Here is a 23,256-nt window from a genome sequence, read left to right on the forward strand (position 1 = left end):
ACCATATAATCAAAATCATATAAAAATCAATCATTAAAAGACTTCCGGAAGGAGTTCAAGGTATATTTTCTTTGATTGATAATGATGCATTCCTCTGATCTTGCAATCTCAAGTCCAAGAAAAAATCTAAGGTAACTAAGGTCTTTGATGAAACACTGGTTGTCAAGAAAAGACTTGACATGAAGAATCTCAGGTAGGCAATTGCCTGAAAGCACTATGTCATCTATATAAACCAAAGTGTTGTAAAGGAAATGTTATCAGACTTTATGCAGAAGGAATGGTTATCTTATAATTGTATATCCCAAAGTAAGAAGTGTTTGAGAATTTTTGAATACCATTGTTTGCTTGCTTAATTCAACTTGTATCCCCTTAATTTAAATATATTTTCTTTTCCTATGATGCATAAAAATTAATACTTTTATATAGAAAAATAAATTAAAAATTTATTAGTAAAACTTGAGTATAAAAAATAAAAAATATTTTTAAAAGTGAAATTATATTTATTTAATAATATTTTGAATGAAAAACTAATTTTAACCCAGTTATTTTATATTATCACAAAACATAAATACATGACATAAATGGATTTACATACTTATAAGCAAGAAATTATGTATTTAATAATAATTAAATGAAATTAATTGACAATAAATGGAATAATGTGATTAATTATTTATAAATAATTGAATGATATTTTACTTTATCAAATACTAAACTAAATTTAAATTATTTGCAGTGTATTGATGAACAATAATCATCCACATGCTTTAGTATTTAATTAGTTGAATTTTTATAAATGAGGTGTAAAATATTACAAAATCATATGGAAATAGTGTTTTTGTTCTGAATTTTAGTTTAAAGTTTAAAAAGTAAAAACAAAAACATGTATTACCTATTCTACTTTTTTGCTTTTGAAACAGCAAATCTAAATATAGTTTTTACAATTTTTAAAAACTAGCTTAATAGTAAGGTCAACCATATAATCAAAATCATATAAAAATCAATCAATAAAAGACTTTCGGAAGGAGTTCAAGGGTATATTTTCTTTGATTGATAACGATGCCTTCCTCTGATCTTGCAATCTCAAGTCCAAGAAAAATCTAAGGTAACTAAGGTCTTTGATGAAACACTAGTTGTCAAGAAAAGACTTGACATAAAGAATCTCAGTTAGGCAATTGCCTGCAAGCACTATGTCATCTATATAAACCAAAAGTGTTGTAAAGGAAATGTTATCAGACTTTATGCAGAAGGAATTGTCATCTTATAATTGTATATCCCAAGTAAGAAGTGTTTGAAAGATTTTTGAATACCATTGTTTGCTTGCTTAATTCAAACTTGTATCCCTGTAATTTAAATATATTTTCTTTCCGTATCATGCATAAAATTAAATACTTTATATAGAAAAATAAATTAAAAATATATTAGTAAAACTTGAGTATAAAAATAAGTTAAAAATATTTTTAAAAGTGAAATTATATTTATTTAATAATACTTGAATGAAAAACTAATTTTAACCCAGTTATTTTATATTATCACAAAAACATAAATACATAACATAAATGGATTTACATACTTATAAGCATGAAATTATGTACTTAAATCATAATCAAATGAAATTAATTGATGAATAATAATCATCCACATTCTTTAGTATTTAATTAGTTGACTTTTATAAATGAGTTGTAAAATATTACAAAATCATATGGAAATAGTGTTTTTGTTCTGAATTTTAGTTTAAAATTAGAAAAGTAAAAAACAAAAACATGTATTACCTATTCTACTTTTTTTTTTTGAAAACAACAAATCTAAAAATAGTTTTTACAATTTTTAAAAACTAGCTTGATAGTAAGGTCAACCATATAATCAAAATCATATAAAAATCAATCAATAAAAGACTTCCGGAAGGAGTTCAAGGGTATATTTTCTTTGATTTATAACGATGCCTTCCTCTGATTATGCAATCTCAACTGCAAGAAAAAATCTAAGGTAACTAAGGTCTTTGATGAAACACTGGTTGTCAAGAAAAGACTTGACATGAAAAATCTCAGGTAGGCAATTGCCTGCAAGCACTATGTCTTCTATATAAACCAAAAGTGTTGTAAAGGAAATGTAATCAGATATTTCTAAAAGTGAAATTATATTAATTTAATAAATATTTGAATGAAAAACTAATTTTAAGCCAGTTATTTTATATTATCAAAAAAACAGAAATATATAACATAAATGGATTTACATACTTATAAGCAAGAAATTATGTATTGAAATAATAATTAAATGAAATTAATTGACAATAAATGGATTAATGTGATTAATTATTTTATAAATAAGTTGAATGATATTTTACTTTATCAAATACTAAACTAAAATTTAAATTATTTGCAGTGTATTGATGAACAATAATCATCCACATGCTTTAGTATTTAATTAGTTGACTTTTATAAATGAGTTGTAAAATATTTCAAAATTATATGGAAATAGTGTTTTTATTCTGAATTTTAGTTGACTTTTATGAATGGTGCACGCCTCATTGTTCATTGAATTAGCAAGTGGGAGGCGCACGCCTCATTGTTCATTGAATAAGCAAGTGGGAGGCGCACGCCTCACTACCGCTCATATTCGATTTCCGCAAATAAACTTTCGATAATAATTTGAACGAAAAAGGAAAGAGGAGGTGTTCACCTTATTATTCCTCGAAAGAATTGAACGATTGGTGTGCACCACATTGCTCAATCTTTTGTCGTTCTTCTTTCAGAATACCAAACACATTAAGCATAATTTCCCGCCCCCGTGCGATCAACAACTTAAATCTTTCAGAAAGAACATTGCTTAATCCTTTCTATTGCGTACACAAACTAATGCTTAAGCCTCCGCCGAGAGTAGAAAAGCCAACCGTTAGAACGTGATATAAGCACTTGTTCATTAAGACACACCCTGTAACACCCTTCTAAAATACCCCAATTATTTAATTAAAACAACATATATAAATCAGAGTAACTATGCCATTTAAGGGTGCACACACTATTCCATACCATTCAACAGTATAACGGTCATGCTCTTTTATTAATTCAAAACATAAACATTTGCATAAAACGCAGCGGATAGAAATCTCATCAATCATGTAAAACATGTAACATTTTACATGTGAAATTATTCGACAAAATAAAAACATCCCATCCCGATGTTACATTTATCAGAGCACGACCCACTAAGGAGACTACACTAGACTCCAAGCATTAACTTCTACTCAGCTCATTGCTCGTTACCTGAAAAATAGTTGTAAGGGTGAGTTCCTCAATCGATATAATAAGCATTATAAAACATCATGTAATGCTAAGTAAATAACACGTTTCATCACCCAAATCAGATTACACATTCAGTAACAGCAATATCAACTCAATCATGCTCAACATCAACACAACACACAACACACGACACACAACACACGTATAATACTGGAATTCATCCATTCATATTATACGCCATATATCAATTATGCAATGAGACTCCATGCATGCGGTACCGACTCTTTGTGAACATATAGTTCACCTCACCGTCCAAATCCAGGCACGGCTACCAAGCCCACTAGTCCCACTCATTTGAGACCTAGTGACTCACTCACTAATTCCTCACCATGGGAATTAGCTACCACCCCAAATGGGCCATGCTATGCACGCTAGTCACCTAGCATGCAAACATCAACAACAGTCCAAAATGACTAACTCACTAATTCCTCACCGTGGGAATTAGCTACCACCCTAAAGGCCACAATATGCATGCTAATCATCTAGCAATGCAACATCAACAACAAAATCCACAATGGACATATGCTCACACTTTAAGCCATACAACAGTCCATTCACAATTGCATACATAACATGTACATTCACAACATTATGCATACTATCAAACATCATCAAAACATGTATCACAACATCATATCATGTCAAATAATTAACCACAGTATTAGCACACTCTACTAATACCTATACTGCTCAAAATAGCGGGAATTAATCCCTATTACATCATACGCTACCATAGGCCAAACATCAATTACGTACACAACATTAAAATGTCAATTTTCTCACTTTTCAACAGTGTTAACCGGTTAACGCCCTGGGTTAACCGGTTAACGCAGCACAAACACACTTTCTGGCAAAACGCAACAGTGTTAACCGGTTAACGCCCTGGGTTAACCGGTTAACGCAGGCAAAACAGCACTAATTTCACAATTCGCAACAGTGTTAACCGGTTAACACCCTGGGTTAACGGTTAACGCAGACAAAACAGCAGTTCCTGCGCTAACACAAAGCAGAATGCAGAATTCTCCGCATTTTCCGCCGTTGGAGGACTTCCGGACCTCCGATTCCAATTCCGTAAAAAGCTATACGTTAGGGAAATTACAACACATTCAATTACAGGTTCAATTTCAGTTTTTACACAACATATCCATCTCAATTTTCAGCATTCGACAATCCCAATTAGGGTCAATTCAACGGTTTATCACTACCCATTACATGCTAACCCATAATACCCATTAAACGACGATAAACCCCCCTTACCTGATTAATCCGGCAAATCTTTGAGCTCCAAGCTCTTCTCTTCTCCCACCTTTGCTCTCTGGTTCTTCCTCTTGCTCTGCCTCTTTCAGCCGCTTCTCTGAGTTTCACGTGAAAACCTTATTTTCCAAAAATGAACTCTTTTTACTTATTCCAGCTTATATATATTTTCAAATAATTATTATTCCAATAATAATAATAATTCAATAATTCCAAAATAATAATAATAATAATCCAATTATCTAATTAAATTAATAAATATATTATTAACTTAATTTAAATAATTACCATATTATTATCGGGGTGTTACAACTCTCCCCCACTAAAAGAGTTTTCGTCCTCGAAAACATACCTCAAGCGAACAACTCTGGGTAAGACTCCTTCATCTTACTCTCCAGTTCCCAAGTCACATTGCCACCTGCTGGTCCTCCCCAAGCTACCTTCACCAAGGCAATCTCTTTACCCCGCAACTGCTTCAACTCTCGATCCTCAATCCTCATAGGTGATGTTTCAACAGTCAGGTTATCTCTCACCTGTACATCATCTATTTGGACTACATGCGACGGATCATGAATGTACCTCCTCAACTGAGACACATGAAAAACTTCATGCAAATTCGCAAGCGACGGCGGTAAAGCGATACGATAGGCTACTTCCCCTATCCTCTCCAAAATCTGATAAGGACCAATAAATCGAGGTGTCAACTTCTTTGACTTCAAAGCTCGACCAACCCCAGTTATCGGAGTAACACGAAGAAACACATGATCTCCTTCTTGAAATTCAAGTGACTTCCTCCTCTTGTCATGATAACTCTTCTGACGACTCTGAGCAATTCTCATCTTCTCCTGAATCATCTTAATCTTTTCCGTAGTCTGTTGAACAATCTCCGGTCCAACCACAGCGCTCTCACCGGACTCATACCAACATAAAGGTGTCTGACATCTCCTACCATACAAAGCTTCAAACGGTGCCATACCAATGCTCGAATGAAAACTATTGTTGTAGGTAAACTCAATCAAAGGCAAATAACAATCCCAAGCACCTCCCTTTTCCAAAACACAAGCTCTCAAAAGATCCTCTAGTGACTGAATCGTCCTCTCAGTCTGACCATCAGTCTGCGGATGATATGCAGAACTCAATCTCAGCTTAGTTCCCAAAGCCCTCTGCAAACCTTCCCAGAACTTCGATGTAAATCTAGGATCTCTGTCCGAAACAATACTAGACGGAATACCATGCAAACTTACAATCTTCTCAATATACAACTCGGCTAATCTCTCTAACGGATAATCCATTCTGATCGGAATGAAATGAGCCGACTTTGTCAATCTGTCAACAATCACCCAAATAGCTTCACAATTCTTACTTGTCCTCGGTAAACCAGAAACAAAATCCATACTGATACTATCCCACTTCCACTCTGGAATAGTCAACGGTTGCATTAGCCCAGACGGCTTCTGATGCTCAATCTTTGACTTCTGACAAGTCAAACAGGAATAGACAAAACTCGCAATTTCTCTTTTCATTCCCGGCCACCAAAATAACTTTTTCAAATCATGATACATCTTCGTAGCTCCAGGATGAATACTCAGGCCACTACGATGTCCTTCCTCCAGAATACTCTTCTTAAGTTCGGTAACATCCGGAATACACACCCGATTACCAAATCTCAAAACACCATTCTCATCAACTCTGAATTCACCACCTTGACCTTGATTCACTAAAGTCAACTTATCAATCAAAAGCATATCGGATTTCTGACCCTCTCTAATCTCATCCAAAATACCACTCGTTAACTTCAACATTCCCAATTTAACACTATTGTGAGTACTCTCACACACCAAACTCAAGTCTCTAAACTGCTCAATTAAATCCCATTCTCTAACCATTAACATAGACATATGCAATGATTTCCGACTCAATGCATCAGCCACTACGTTTGCTTTACCCGGATGGTAATTCAAACCAAAGTCATAATCCTTCAGAAACTCTAACCATCTCCTCTGTCTCATATTCAGCTCTTTCTGATCAAACAAATACTTTAAACTCTTATGGTCACTGAAAACCTCAAATCTTGACCCGTACAAGTAATGCCTCCATAACTTCAGAACAAATACCACAGCTGCCAACTCTAAATCATGTGTCGGGTAGTTCCTTTCATGAATCCTCAGTTGTCTCGAAGCATAAGCTATAACCTGCTTATTCTGCATCAACACACCACCCAAACCCAACAATGAAGCATCACAGTAAACTTCAAATGATTCCGACGGACTCAGTAATATCAGAATAGGAGCAGTAGTCAACCTTCTCTTTAACTCTTGGAAACCTTCTTCACATTTTGAGTCCCAAACAAACGCTTGCCCCTTTCTAGTCAACATCGTCAACGGTAACGCCAACTTAGAAAATCCCTCAATGAACTTCCTATAATAACTTCTTTTCTCGTAGAACTCCTAAAACCACTCTCAAATCACTTAAATACTTTTATATGGAAAAATAAATTTAAAATTTATTAGTAAAACTTGAGTATAAAAATAAATAAAAAATATTTGTAAAAAATAAATTATATTAATTTAATAAATATTTAAATGAAAAACTAATTTTAACCCAATTATTTTATATTATCAAAAAAACATAAATACATAACATAAATGGATTTACACACTTATAAGCAAGAAATTATGTATTTAAATAATAATTAAATGAAATTAATTGACAATAAATGGATTAATGTGATTAATTATTTTATAAATAAGTTGAATGATATTTTACTTTATCAAATACTAAACTAAATTTGAAATTATTTGCAGTGTATTGATGAACAATAATCATCCACATGCTTTAGTATTTAATTAGTTGAATTTTATAAATGATTTGTAAAATATTACAAAATCATATGGAAATAGTGTTTTTATTTTCAATTATAGTTTAAAATTTGAAAAGTAAAAAACAAAAATATGTATTACCTATTCTACTTTTTTGCTTTTGAAAACAGCAAATCTAAAAATAGTTTTTACAATTTTTAAAAACTAGCTTAATAGGAAGGTCAACCATATAATCAAATCATATAAAAATCAATCAATAAAAGACTTCCTGAAGGAGTTCAAGGGTACATTTTCTTTGATTGATAACGATGCCTTCCTCTGATCTTGCAATCTCAAGTCCAAGAAAAAATCTAAGGTAACTAAGGTCTTTGATGAAACACTGGTTGTCAAGAAAAGACTTGACATGAAGAATCTCAGGTAGGCAATTGCCTGCAAGAACTATGTCATCTATATAAACCAAAAGTGTTGTAAAGGAAATGTTATCAGACTTTATGCAGAAGGAATGGTCATCTTATGAATGTATATCCCAAAGTAAGACGTGTTTGAGAGATTTTTGAATACCATTGTTTGCTTGCTTAATTCAAACTTGTATCCCCTTAATTTAAATATATTTTCTTTCCGTATGATGCATAAAAATTAAATACTTTTATATGGAAAAATAAATTTAAAATTTATTAGTAAAACTTGAGTATAAAAATAAATAAAAAAAATTTGTAAAAAATAAATTATATTAATTTAATAAATATTTAAATGAAAAACTAATTTTAACCCAATTATTTTATATTATCAAAAAAACATAAATACATAACATAAATGGATTTACACACTTATAAGCAAGAAATTATGTATTTAAATAATAATTAAATGAAATTAATTGACAATAAATCGATTAATGTGATTAATTATTTTATAAATAAGTTGAATGATATTTTACTTTATCAAATACTAAACTAAATTTGAAATTATTTGCAGTGTATTGATGAACAATAATCATCCACATGCTTTAGTATTTAATTAGTTGAATTTTATAAATGATTTGTAAAATATTACAAAATCATATGGAAATAGTGTTTTTATTTTCAATTATAGTTTAAAATTTGAAAAGTAAAAAACAAAATATGTATTACCTATTCTACTTTTTTGCTTTTGAAAACAGCAAATCTAAAAATAGTTTTTACAATTTTTAAAAACTAGCTTAATAGGAAGGTCAACCATATAATCAAAATCATATAAAAATCAATCAATAAAAGACTTCCTGAAGGAGTTCAAGGGTACATTTTCTTTGATTGATAACGATGCCTTCCTCTGATCTTGCAATCTCAAGTCCAAGAAAAAATCTAAGGTAACTAAGGTCTTTGATGAAACACTGGTTGTCAAGAAAAGACTTGACATGAAGAATCTCAAGTAGGCAATTGCCTGCAAGAACTATGTCATCTATATAAACCAAAAGTGTTGTAAAGGAAATGTTATCAGACTTTATGCAGAAGGAATGGTCATCTTATGAATGTATATCCCAAAGTAAGACGTGTTTGAGAGATTTTTGAATACCATTGTTTGCTTGCTTAATTCAAACTTGTATCCCCTTAATTTAAATATATTTTCTTTCCGTATGATGCATAAAATTAAATACTTTTATATGGAAAAATAAATTTAAAATTTATTAGTAAAACTTGAGTATAAAAATATAAAAAAATATTTGTAAAAAATAAATTATATTAATTTAATAAATATTTAAATGAAAAACTAATTTTAACCCAATTATTTTATATTATCAAAAAAACATAAATACATAACATAAATGGATTTACACACTTATAAGCAAGAAATTATGTATTTAAATAATAATTAAATGAAATTAATTGACAATAAATGGATTAATGTGATTAATTATTTTATAAATAAGTTGAATGATATTTTACTTTATCAAATAATAAACTAAATTTGAAATTATTTGCAGTGTATTGATGAACAATAATCATCCACATGCTTTAGTATTTAATTAGTTGAATTTTATAAATGATTTGTAAAATATTACAAAATCATATGGAAATAGTGTTTTTATTTTCAATTATAGTTTAAAATTTGAAAAGTAAAAAACAAAAATATGTATTACCTATTCTACTTTTTTGCTTTTGAAAACAGCAAATCTAAAAATAGTTTTTACAATTTTAAAAACTAGCTTAATAGGAAGGTCAACCATATAATCAAAATCATATAAAAATCAATCAATAAAAGACTTCCTGAAGGAGTTCAAGGGTACATTTTCTTTGATTGATAACGATGCCTTCCTCTGATCTTGCAATCTCAAGTCCAAGAAAAAATCTAAGGTAACTAAGGTCTTTGATGAAACACTGGTTGTCAAGAAAAGACTTGACATGAAGAATCTCAGGTAGGCAATTGCCTGCAAGAACTATGTCATCTATATAAACCAAAAGTGTTGTAAAGGAAATGTTATCAGACTTTATGCAGAAGGAATGGTCATCTTATGAATGTATATCCCAAAGTAAGACGTGTTTGAGAGATTTTTGAATACCATTGTTTGCTTGCTTAATTCAAACTTGTATCCCCTTAATTTAAATATATTTTCTTTCCGTATGATGCATAAAATTAAATACTTTTATATGGAAAAATAAATTTAAAATTTATTAGTAAAACTTGAGTATAAAAATAAATAAAAAATATTTGTAAAAAATAAATTATATTAATTTAATAAATATTTAAATGAAAAACTAATTTTAACCCAATTATTTTATATTATCAAAAAAACATAAATACATAACATAAATGGATTTACACACTTATAAGCAAGAAATTATGTATTTAAATAATAATTAAATGAAATTAATTGACAATAAATGGATTAATGTGATTAATTATTTTATAAATAAGTTGAATGATATTTTACTTTATCAAATAATAAACTAAATTTGAAATTATTTGCAGTGTATTGATGAACAATAATCATCCACATGCTTTAGTATTTAATTAGTTGAATTTTATAAATGATTTGTAAAATATTACAAAATCATATGGAAATAGTGTTTTTATTTTCAATTATAGTTTAAAATTTGAAAAGTAAAAACAAAAATATGTATTACCTATTCTACTTTTTTGCTTTTGAAAACAGCAAATCTAAAATAGTTTTTACAATTTTTAAAAACTAGCTTAATAGGAAGGTCAACCATATAATCAAAATCATATAAAAATCAATCAATAAAAGACTTCCTGAAGGAGTTCAAGGGTACATTTTCTTTGATTGATAACGATGCCTTCCTCTGATCTTGCAATCTCAAGTCCAAGAAAAAATCTAAGGTAACTAAGGTCTTTGATGAAACACTGGTTGTCAAGAAAAGACTTGACATGAAGAATCTCAGGTAGGCAATTGCCTGCAAGAACTATGTCATCTATATAAACCAAAAGTGTTGTAAAGGAAATGTTATCAGACTTTATGCAGAAGGAATGGTCATCTTATGAATGTATATCCCAAAGTAAGACGTGTTTGAGAGATTTTTGAATACCATTGTTTGCTTGCTTAATTCAAACTTGTATCCCCTTAATTTAAATATATTTTCTTTCCGTATGATGCATAAAAATTAAATACTTTTATATGGAAAAATAAATTTAAAATTTATTAGTAAAACTTGAGTATAAAAATAAATAAAAAATATTTGTAAAAAATAAATTATATTAATTTAATAAATATTTAAATGAAAAACTAATTTTAACCCAATTATTTTATATTATCAAAAAAACATAAATACATAACATAAATGGATTTACACACTTATAAGCAAGAAATTATGTATTTAAATAATAATTAAATGAAATTAATTGACAATAAATCGATTAATGTGATTAATTATTTTATAAATAAGTTGAATGATATTTTACTTTATCAAATAATAAACTAAATTTGAAATTATTTGCAGTGTATTGATGAACAATAATCATCCACATGCTTTAGTATTTAATTAGTTGAATTTTATAAATGATTTGTAAAATATTACAAAATCATATGGAAATAGTGTTTTTATTTTCAATTATAGTTTAAAATTTGAAAAGTAAAAAACAAAAATATGTATTACCTATTCTACTTTTTTGCTTTTGAAAACAGCAAATCTAAAAATAGTTTTTACAATTTTTAAAAACTAGCTTAATAGGAAGGTCAACCATATAATCAAAATCATATAAAAATCAATCAATAAAAGACTTCCTGAAGGAGTTCAAGGGTACATTTTCTTTGATTGATAACGATGCCTTCCTCTGATCTTGCAATCTCAAGTCCAAGAAAAAATCTAAGGTAACTAAGGTCTTTGATGAAACACTGGTTGTCAAGAAAAGACTTGACATGAAGAATCTCAGGTAGGCAATTGCCTGCAAGAACTATGTCATCTATATAAACCAAAAGTGTTGTAAAGGAAATGTTATCAGACTTTATGCAGAAGGAATGGTCATCTTATGAATGTATATCCCAAAGTAAGACGTGTTTGAGAGATTTTTGAATACCATTGTTTGCTTGCTTAATTCAAACTTGTATCCCCTTAATTTAAATATATTTTCTTTCCGTATGATGCATAAAAATTAAATACTTTTATATGGAAAAATAAATTTAAAATTTATTAGTAAAACTTGAGTATAAAAATAAATAAAAAATATTTGTAAAAAATAAATTATATTAATTTAATAAATATTTAAATGAAAAACTAATTTTAACCCAATTACCAATTATTTTATATTATCAAAAAAACATAAATACATAACATAAATGGATTTACACACTTATAAGCAAGAAATTATGTATTTAAATAATAATTAAATGAAATTAATTGACAATAAATGGATTAATGTGATTAATTATTTTATAAATAAGTTGAATGATATTTTACTTTATCAAATAATAAACTAAATTTGAAATTATTTGCAGTGTATTGATGAACAATAATCATCCACATGCTTTAGTATTTAATTAGTTGAATTTTATAAATGATTTGTAAAATATTACAAAATCATATGGAAATAGTGTTTTTATTTTCAATTATAGTTTAAAATTTGAAAAGTAAAAAACAAAAATATGTATTACCTATTCTACTTTTTTGCTTTTGAAAACAGCAAATCTAAAAATAGTTTTTACAATTTTTAAAAACTAGCTTAATAGGAAGGTCAACCATATAATCAAAATCATATAAAAATCAATCAATAAAAGACTTCCTGAAGGAGTTCAAGGGTACATTTTCTTTGATTGATAACGATGCCTTCCTCTGATCTTGCAATCTCAAGTCCAAGAAAAAATCTAAGGTAACTAAGGTCTTTGATGAAACACTGGTTGTCAAGAAAAGACTTGACATGAAGAATCTCAGGTAGGCAATTGCCTGCAAGAACTATGTCATCTATATAAACCAAAAGTGTTGTAAAGGAAATGTTATCAGACTTTATGCAGAAGGAATGGTCATCTTATGAATGTATATCCCAAAGTAAGACGTGTTTGAGAGATTTTTGAATACCATTGTTTGCTTGCTTAATTCAAACTTGTATCCCCTTAATTTAAATATATTTTCTTTCCGTATGATGCATAAAAATTAAATACTTTTATATGGAAAAATAAATTTAAAATTTATTAGTAAAACTTGAGTATAAAAATAAATAAAAAATATTTGTAAAAAATAAATTATATTAATTTAATAAATATTTAAATGAAAAACTAATTTTAACCCAATTATTTTATATTATCAAAAAACATAAATACATAACATAAATGGATTTACACACTTATAAGCAAGAAATTATGTATTTAAATAATAATTAAATGAAATTAATTGACAATAAATGGATTAATGTGATTAATTATTTTATAAATAAGTTGAATGATATTTTACTTTATCAAATAATAAACTAAATTTGAAATTATTTGCAGTGTATTGATGAACAATAATCATCCACATGCTTTAGTATTTAATTAGTTGAATTTTATAAATGATTTGTAAAATATTACAAAATCATATGGAAATAGTGTTTTTATTTTCAATTATAGTTTAAAATTTGAAAAGTAAAAAACAAAAATATGTATTACCTATTCTACTTTTTTGCTTTTGAAAACAGCAAATCTAAAAATAGTTTTTACAATTTTTAAAAACTAGCTTAATAGGAAGGTCAACCATATAATCAAAATCATATAAAAATCAATCAATAAAAGACTTCCTGAAGGAGTTCAAGGGTACATTTTCTTTGATTGATAACGATGCCTTCCTCTGATCTTGCAATCTCAAGTCCAAGAAAAAATCTAAGGTAACTAAGGTCTTTGATGAAACACTGGTTGTCAAGAAAAGACTTGACATGAAGAATCTCAGGTAGGCAATTGCCTGCAAGAACTATGTCATCTATATAAACCAAAAGTGTTGTAAAGGAAATGTTATCAGACTTTATGCAGAAGGAATGGTCATCTTATGAATGTATATCCCAAAGTAAGACGTGTTTGAGAGATTTTTGAATACCATTGTTTGCTTGCTTAATTCAAACTTGTATCCCCTTAATTTAAATATATTTTCTTTCCGTATGATGCATAAAAATTAAATACTTTTATATGGAAAAATAAATTTAAAATTTATTAGTAAAACTTGAGTATAAAAATAAATAAAAAATATTGTAAAAAATAAATTATATTAATTTAATAAATATTTAAATGAAAAACTAATTTTAACCCAATTATTTTATATTATCAAAAAAACATAAATACATAACATAAATGGATTTACACACTTATAAGCAAGAAATTATGTATTTAAATAATAATTAAATGAAATTAATTGACAATAAATGGATTAATGTGATTAATTATTTTATAAATAAGTTGAATGATATTTTACTTTATCAAATACTAAACTAAATTTGAAATTATTTGCAGTGTATTGATGAACAATAATCATGCACATGCTTTAGTATTTAATTAGTTGAATTTTATAAATGATTTGTAAAATATTACAAAATCATATGGAAATAGTGTTTTTATTTTCAATTATAGTTTAAAATTTGAAAAGTAAAAAACAAAATATGTATTACCTATTCTACTTTTTTGCTTTTGAAAACAGCAAATCTAAAAATAGTTTTTACAATTTTTAAAAACTAGCTTAATAGGAAGGTCAACCATATAATCAAAATCATATAAAAATCAATCAATAAAAGACTTCCTGAAGGAGTTCAAGGGTACATTTTCTTTGATTGATAACGATGCCTTCCTCTGATCTTGCAATCTCAAGTCCAAGAAAAAATCTAAGGTAACTAAGGTCTTTGATGAAACACTGGTTGTCAAGAAAAGACTTGACATGAAGAATCTCAGGTAGGCAATTGCCTGCAAGAACTATGTCATCTATATAAACCAAAAGTGTTGTAAAGGAAATGTTATCAGACTTTATGCAGAAGGAATGGTCATCTTATGAATGTATATCCCAAAGTAAGACGTGTTTGAGAGATTTTTGAATACCATTGTTTGCTTGCTTAATTCAAACTTGTATCCCCTTAATTTAAATATATTTTCTTTCCGTATGATGCATAAAAATTAAATACTTTTATATGGAAAAATAAATTTAAAATTTATTAGTAAAACTTGAGTATAAAATGAATAAAAAATATTTGTAAAAAATAAATTATATTAATTTAATAAATATTTAAATGAAAAACTAATTTTAAACCCAATTATTTTATATTATCAAAAAAACATAAATACATAACATAAATGGATTTACACACTTATAAGCAAGAAATTATGTATTTAAATAATAATTAAATGAAATTAATTGACAATAAATGGATTAATGTGATTAATTATTTTATAAATAAGTTGAATTATATTTTACTTTATCAAATACTAAACTAAATTTGAAATTATTTGCAGTGTATTGATGAACAATAATCATCCACATGCTTTAGTATTTAATTAGTTGAATTTTATAAATGATTTGTAAAATATTACAAAATCATATGGAAATAGTGTTTTTATTTTCAATTATAGTTTAAAATTTGAAAAGTAAAAAACAAAAATATGTATTACCTATTCTACTTTTTTGCTTTTGAAAACAGCAAATCTAAAAATAGTTTTTACAATTTTTAAAAACTAGCTTAATAGGAAGGTCAACCATATAATCAAAATCATATAAAAATCAATCAATAAAAGACTTCCTGAAGGAGTTCAAGGGTACATTTTCTTTGATTGATAACGATGCCTTCCTCTGATCTTGCAATCTCAAGTCCAAGAAAAAATCTAAGGTAACTAAGGTCTTTGATGAAACACTGGTTGTCAAGAAAAGACTTGACATGAAGAATCTCAGGTAGGCAATTGCCTGCAAGAACTATGTCATCTATATAAACCAAAAGTGTTGTAAAGGAAATGTTATCAGACTTTATGCAGAAGGAATGGTCATCTTATGAATGTATATCCCAAAGTAAGACGTGTTTGAGAGATTTTTGAATACCATTGTTTGCTTGCTTAATTCAAACTTGTATCCCCTTAATTTAAATATATTTTCTTTCCGTATGATGCATAAAAATTAAATACTTTTATATGGAAAAATAAATTTAAAATTTATTAGTAAAACTTGAGTATAAAAATGAATAAAAATATTTGTAAAAAATAAATTATATTAATTTAATAAATATTTAAATGAAAAACTAATTTTAACCCAATTATTTTATATTATCAAAAAAACATAAATACATAACATAAATGGATTTACACACTTATAAGCAAGAAATTATGTATTTAAATAATAATTAAATGAAATTAATTGACAATAAATGGATTAATGTGATTAATTATTTTATAAATAAGTTGAATGATATTTTACTTTATCAAATACTAAACTAAATTTGAAATTATTTGCAGTGTATTGATGAACAATAATCATCCACATGCTTTAGTATTTAATTAGTTGAATTTTATAAATGATTTGTAAAATATTACAAAATCATATGGAAATAGTGTTTTTATTTTCAATTATAGTTTAAAATTTGAAAAGTAAAAAACAAAAATATGTATTACCTATTCTACTTTTTTGCTTTTGAAAACAGCAAATCTAAAAATAGTTTTTACAATTTTAAAAACTAGCTTAATAGGAAGGTCAACCATATAATCAAAATCATAAAAAATCAATCAATAAAAGACTTCCTGAAGGAGTTCAAGGGTACATTTTCTTTGATTGATAACGATGCCTTCCTCTGATCTTGCAATCTCAAGTCCAAGAAAAAATCTAAGGTAACTAAGGTCTTTGATGAAACACTGGTTGTCAAGAAAAGACTTGACATGAAGAATCTCAGGTAGGCAATTGCCTGCAAGAACTATGTCATCTATATAAACCAAAAGTGTTGTAAAGGAAATGTTATCAGACTTTATGCAGAAGGAATGGTCATCTTATGAATGTATATCCCAAAGTAAGACGTGTTTGAGAGATTTTTGAATACCATTGTTTGCTTGCTTAATTCAAACTTGTATCCCCTTAATTTAAATATATTTTCTTTCCGTATGATGCATAAAAATTAAATACTTTTATATGGAAAAATAAATTTAAAATTTATTAGTAAAACTTGAGTATAAAAATAAATAAAAAATATTGTAAAAAATAAATTATATTAATTTAATAAATATTTAAATGAAAAACTAATTTTAACCCAATTATTTTATATTATCAAAAAAACATAAATACATAACATAAATGGATTTACACACTTATAAGCAAGAAATTATGTATTTAAATAATAATTAAATGAAATTAATTGACAATAAATGGATTAATGTGATTAATTATTTTATAAATAAGTTGAATTATATTTTACTTTATCAAATACTAAACTAAATTTGAAATTATTTGCAGTGTATTGATGAACAATAATCATCCACATGGTTTAGTATTTAATTAGTTGAATTTTATAAATGATTTGTAAAATATTACAAAATCATATGGAAATAGTGTTTTTATTTTCAATTATAGTTTAAAATTTGAAAAGTAAAAAACAAAAATATGTATTACCTATTCTACTTTTTTGCTTTTGAAAACAGCAAATCTAAAAATAGTTTTTTTTACAATTTTTAAAAACTAGCTTAATAGGAAGGTCAACCATATAATCAAAATCATATAAAAATCAATCAATAAAAGACTTCCTGAAGGAGTTCAAGGGTACATTTTCTTTGATTGATAACGATGCCTTCCTCTGATCTTGCAATCTCAAGTCCAAGAAAAAATCTAAGGTAACTAAGGTCTTTGATGAAACACTGGTTGTCAAGAAAAGACTTGACATGAAGAATCTCAGGTAGGCAATTGCCTGCAAGAACTATGTCATCTATATAAACCAAAAGTGTTGTAAAGGAAATGTTATCAGACTTTATGCAGAAGGAATGGTCATCTTATGAATGTATATCCCAAAGTAAGACGTGTTTGAGAGATTTTTGAATACCATTGTTTGCTTGCTTAATTCAAACTTGTATCCCCTTAATTTAAATATATTTTCTTTCCGTATGATGCATAAAAATTAAATACTTTTATATGGAAAAATAAATTTAAAATTTATTAGTAAAACTTGAGTATAAAAATAAATAAAAAATATTTGTAAAAAATAAATTATATTAATTTAATAAATATTTAAATGAAAAACTAATTTTAACCCAATTATTTTATATTATCAAAAAAACATAAATACATAACATAAATGGATTTACACACTTATAAGCAAGAAATTATGTATTTAAATAATAATTAAATGAAATTAATTGACAATAAATGGATTAATGTGATTAATTATTTTATAAATAAGTTGAATGATATTTTACTTTATCAAATAATAAACTAAATTTGAAATTATTTGCAGTGTATTGATGAACAATAATCATCCACATGCTTTAGTTGTTAATTAGTTGAATTTTATAAATGATTTGTAAAATATTACAAAATCATATGGAAATAGTGTTTTTATTTTCAATTATAGTTTAAAATTTGAAAAGTAAAAAACAAAAATATGTATTACCTATTCTACTTTTTTGCTTTTGAAAACAGCAAATCTAAAAATAGTTTTTACAATTTTTAAAAACTAGCTTAATAGGAAGGTCAACCATATAATCAAAATCATATAAAAATCAATCAATAAAAGACTTCCTGAAGGAGTTCAAGGGTACATTTTCTTTGATTGATAACGATGCCTTCCTCTGATCTTGCAATCTCAAGTCCAAGAAAAAATCTAAGGTAACTAAGGTCTTTGATGAAACACTGGTTGTCAAGAAAAGACTTGACATGAAGAATCTCAGGTAGGCAATTGCCTGCAAGAACTATGTCATCTATATAAACCAAAAGTGTTGTAAAGGAAATGTTATCAGACTTTATGCAGAAGGAATGGTCATCTTATGAATGTATATCCCAAAGTAAGACGTGTTTGAGAGATTTTTGAATACCATTGTTTGCTTGCTTAATTCAAACTTGTATCCCCTTAATTTAAATATATTTTCTTTCCGTATGATGCATAAAAATTAAATACTTTTATATGGAAAAATAAATTTAAAATTTATTAGTAAAACTTGAGTATAAAAATAAATAAAAAATATTTGTAAAAAATAAATTATATTAATTTAATAAATATTTAAATGAAAAACTAATTTTAACCCAATTATTTTATATTATCAAAAAAACATAAATACATAACATAAATGGATTTACACACTTATAAGCAAGAAATTATGTATTTAAATAATAATTAAATGAAATTAATTGACAATAAATGGATTAATGTGATTAATTATTTTATAAATAAGTTGAATGATATTTTACTTTATCAAATACTAAACTAAATTTGAAATTATTTGCAGTGTATTGATGAACAATAATCATCCACATGGTTTAGTATTTAATTAGTTGAATTTTATAAATGATTTGTAAAATATTACAAAATCATATGGAAATAGTGTTTTTATTTTCAATTATAGTTTAAAATTTGAAAAGTAAAAAACAAAAATATGTATTACCTATTCTACTTTTTTGCTTTTGAAAACAGCAAATCTAAAAATAGTTTTTACAATTTTTAAAAACTAGCTTAATAGGAAGGTCAACCATATAATCAAAATCATATAAAAATCAATCAATAAAAGACTTCCTGAAGGAGTTCAATGGTACATTTTCTTTGATTGATAACGATGCCTTCCTCTGATCTTGCAATCTCAAGTCCAAGAAAAAATCTAAGGTAACTAAGGTCTTTGATGAAACACTGGTTGTCAAGAAAAGACTTGACATGAAGAATCTCAGGTAGGCAATTGCCTGCAAGAACTATGTCATCTATATAAACCAAAAGTGTTGTAAAGGAAATGTTATCAGACTTTATGCAGAAGGAATGGTCATCTTATGAATGTATATCCCAAAGTAAGACGTGTTTGAGAGATTTTTGAATACCAAATTTGTTTGCTTGCTTAATTCAAACTTGTATCCCCTTAATTTAAATATATTTTCTTTCCGTATGATGCATAAAAATTAAATACTTTTATATGGAAAAATAAATTTAAAATTTATTAGTAAAACTTGAGTATAAAAATAAATAAAAAATATTTGTAAAAAATAAATTATATTAATTTAATAAATATTTAAATGAAAAACTAATTTTAACCCAATTATTTTATATTATCAAAAAAACATAAATACATAACATAAATGGATTTACACACTTATAAGCAAGAAATTATGTATTTAAATAATAATTAAATGAAATTAATTGACAATAAATGGATTAATGTGATTAATTATTTTATAAATAAGTTGAATGATATTTTACTTTATCAAATACTAAACTAAATTTGAAATTATTTGCAGTGTATTGATGAACAATAATCATCCACATGCTTTAGTATTTAATTAGTTGAATTTTATAAATGATTTGTAAAATATTACAAAATCATATGGAAATAGTGTTTTTATTTTCAATTATAGTTTAAAATTTGAAAAGTAAAAAACAAAATATGTATTACCTATTCTACTTTTTTGCTTTTGAAAACAGCAAATCTAAAAATAGTTTTTACAATTTTTAAAAACTAGCTTAATAGGAAGGTCAACCATATAATCAAAATCATATAAAAATCAATCAATAAAAGACTTCCTGAAGGAGTTCAAGGGTACATTTTCTTTGATTGATAACGATGCCTTCCTCTGATCTTGCAATCTCAAGTCCAAGAAAAAATCTAAGGTAACTAAGGTCTTTGATGAAACACTGGTTGTCAAGAAAAGACTTGACATGAAGAATCTCAGGCAGGCAATTACCTGCAAGCACTATGTCATCTATATAAACCAAAAGTGTTTGTAAAGGAAATGTTATCAGATATTTCTAAAAAACACTATATTAATTTAATACATATTTGAATGAAAAAATTAATTTTAACCCAGTTTCTTTATATTATCAAACAAAAAACGAAATACATAACATAAATTGATTTACATACTTATAAGCAAGAAATTATGTATTGAAATAATAATTAAATGAAATTAATTGACAATAAATGGATTAATGTGATTAATTATTTTATAAATAAGTTGAATGATATTTTACTATATCAAATACTAAACTAAAATTTAAATTATTTGCAGTGTATTGATGAACAATAATCATCCACATGCTTTAGTATTTAATTAGTTGACTTTTATAAATGAGTTGTAAAATATTACAAAATCATATGGAAATAGTGTTTTTGTTCCGAATTTTAGTTTAAAATTTGAAAAATAAAAAACAAAAACATGTATTACCTATTCTACTTTTTTGCTTTTGAAAACAGCAAATCTAAAAATAGTTTTTACAATTTCTAAAAACTGGATTAATAGGAAGGTCAACCATATAATCAAAATCATATAAAAATCAATCAATAAAAGACTTCCGGAAGGAGTTCAAAGGTATATTTTCTTTGATTGATAATGATGCCTTCCTCTGATCTTGCAATCTCAAGTCCAAGAAAAAATCTAAGGTAACTAAGGTCTTTGATGAAACACTGGTTGTCAAGAAAAGACTTGACATGAAGAATTGACATGAAGAATCTCAGGTAGGTAATTGCCTGCAAGCACTATGTCATTTATATAAACCAAAAGTGTTGTAAAGGAAATGTTATCAGACTTTATGCAGAAGGAATGGTCATCTTATAATTGTATATCCCAAAGTAAGAAGTGTTTGAGAGATTTTTGAATACCATTGTTTGCTTGCTTAATTAAAACTTGTATCCCCTTAATTTAAATATATTTTCTTTCCGTATGATGCATAAAAATTAAATACTTTTATATAGAAAAATAAATTAAAAATTTATTAGTAAAACTTGAGTATAAAAATAAATAAAAAATATTTTAAAAAAATAATTATATTAATTTAATAAATATTTGAATGAAAAACTAATTTTAACCCAATTATTTTATATTATCAAAAAAACTTAAATATATAACATAAATGGATTTACATCCTTATAAGCAAGAAATTATGTCTTTAAATAATAATCAAAGGAAATTAATTGATGAATAATAATCAGCCACATGCTTTAGTATTTGATTAGTTGACTTTTATAAATGAGTTGTAAAATATTACAAAATCATATGGAAATAGTGTTTTTGTTCTGAATTTTAGTTTAAATTTGAAAAGTAAAAAACAAAAACATGTATTACCTATTCTACTTTTTTGCTTTTGAAAACAGCAAATCTAAAAATAGTTTTTACAATTTTAAAAACTAGCTTAATAGGAAGGTCAACCATATATCAAAATCATATAAAAATCAATCAATAAAAGACTTCCTGAGGAGTTCAAGGGTACATTTTCTTTGATTGATAACGATGCCTTCCTCTGATCTTGCAATCTCAAGTCCAAGAAAAAATCTAAGGTAACTAAGGTCTTTGATGAAACACTGGTTGTCAAGAAAAGACTGACATAAGAATCTCAGGTAGGCAATTGCCTGCAAGAACTATGTCATCTATATAAACCAAAAGTGTTGTAAAGGAAATGTTATCAGACTTTATGCAGAAGGAATGGTCATCTTATGAATGTATATCCCAAAGTAAGACGTGTTTGAGAGATTTTTGAATACCATTGTTTGCTTGCTTAATTCAAACTTGTATCCCCTTATTAATTTTAAATATATTTTCTTTTCCGTATGATGCATAAAAATTAAATACTTTATATGGAAAAATAAATTTAAAATTTATTAGTAAAACTTGAGTATAAAAATAAATAAAAAATATTTGTAAAAAATAAATTATATTAATTTAATAAATATTTAAATGAAAAACTAATTTTAACCCAATTATTTTATATTATCAAAAAAACATAAATACATAACATAAATGGATTTACACACTTATAAGCAAGAAATTATGTATTTAAATAATAATTAAAGAAATTAATTGACAATAATGGATTAAAATGTGATTAATTATTTTATAAATAATGTTGAATGATATTTTACTTTATCAATACTAAACTAAATTTGAAATTAGTTTGCAGTGTATTGATGAACAATAATCATCCACATGCTTTAGTATTTAATTATTGAATTTATAAATGATTTGTAAAATATTACAAAATCATATGGAAATAGTGTTTTTATTTTCAATTATAGTTGAAATTTGAAAAAGTAAAAAACAAAATATGTATTACCTATTCTACTTTTTTGCTTTTGAAAACAGCAAATCTAAAAATAGTTTTTAACAATTTTAAAAACAGCTTAATAGGAAGGTCAACCATATAATCAAAATCATATAAAAATCAATCAATAAAGACTTCCTGAAGGATTTCAAGGGTAAATTTTCTTTGATTGATAACGTGCCTTCCTCTGATCTTGCAATCTCAAGTCCAAGAAAAAATCTAAGGTAACTAAGGTCTTTGATGAACACTGGTTGTCAAGA

Source organism: Lathyrus oleraceus, chromosome 4 (assembly GCF_024323335.1).
Source record: "Lathyrus oleraceus cultivar Zhongwan6 chromosome 4, CAAS_Psat_ZW6_1.0, whole genome shotgun sequence".
Lineage (NCBI taxonomy): Eukaryota > Viridiplantae > Streptophyta > Magnoliopsida > Fabales > Fabaceae > Lathyrus > Lathyrus oleraceus.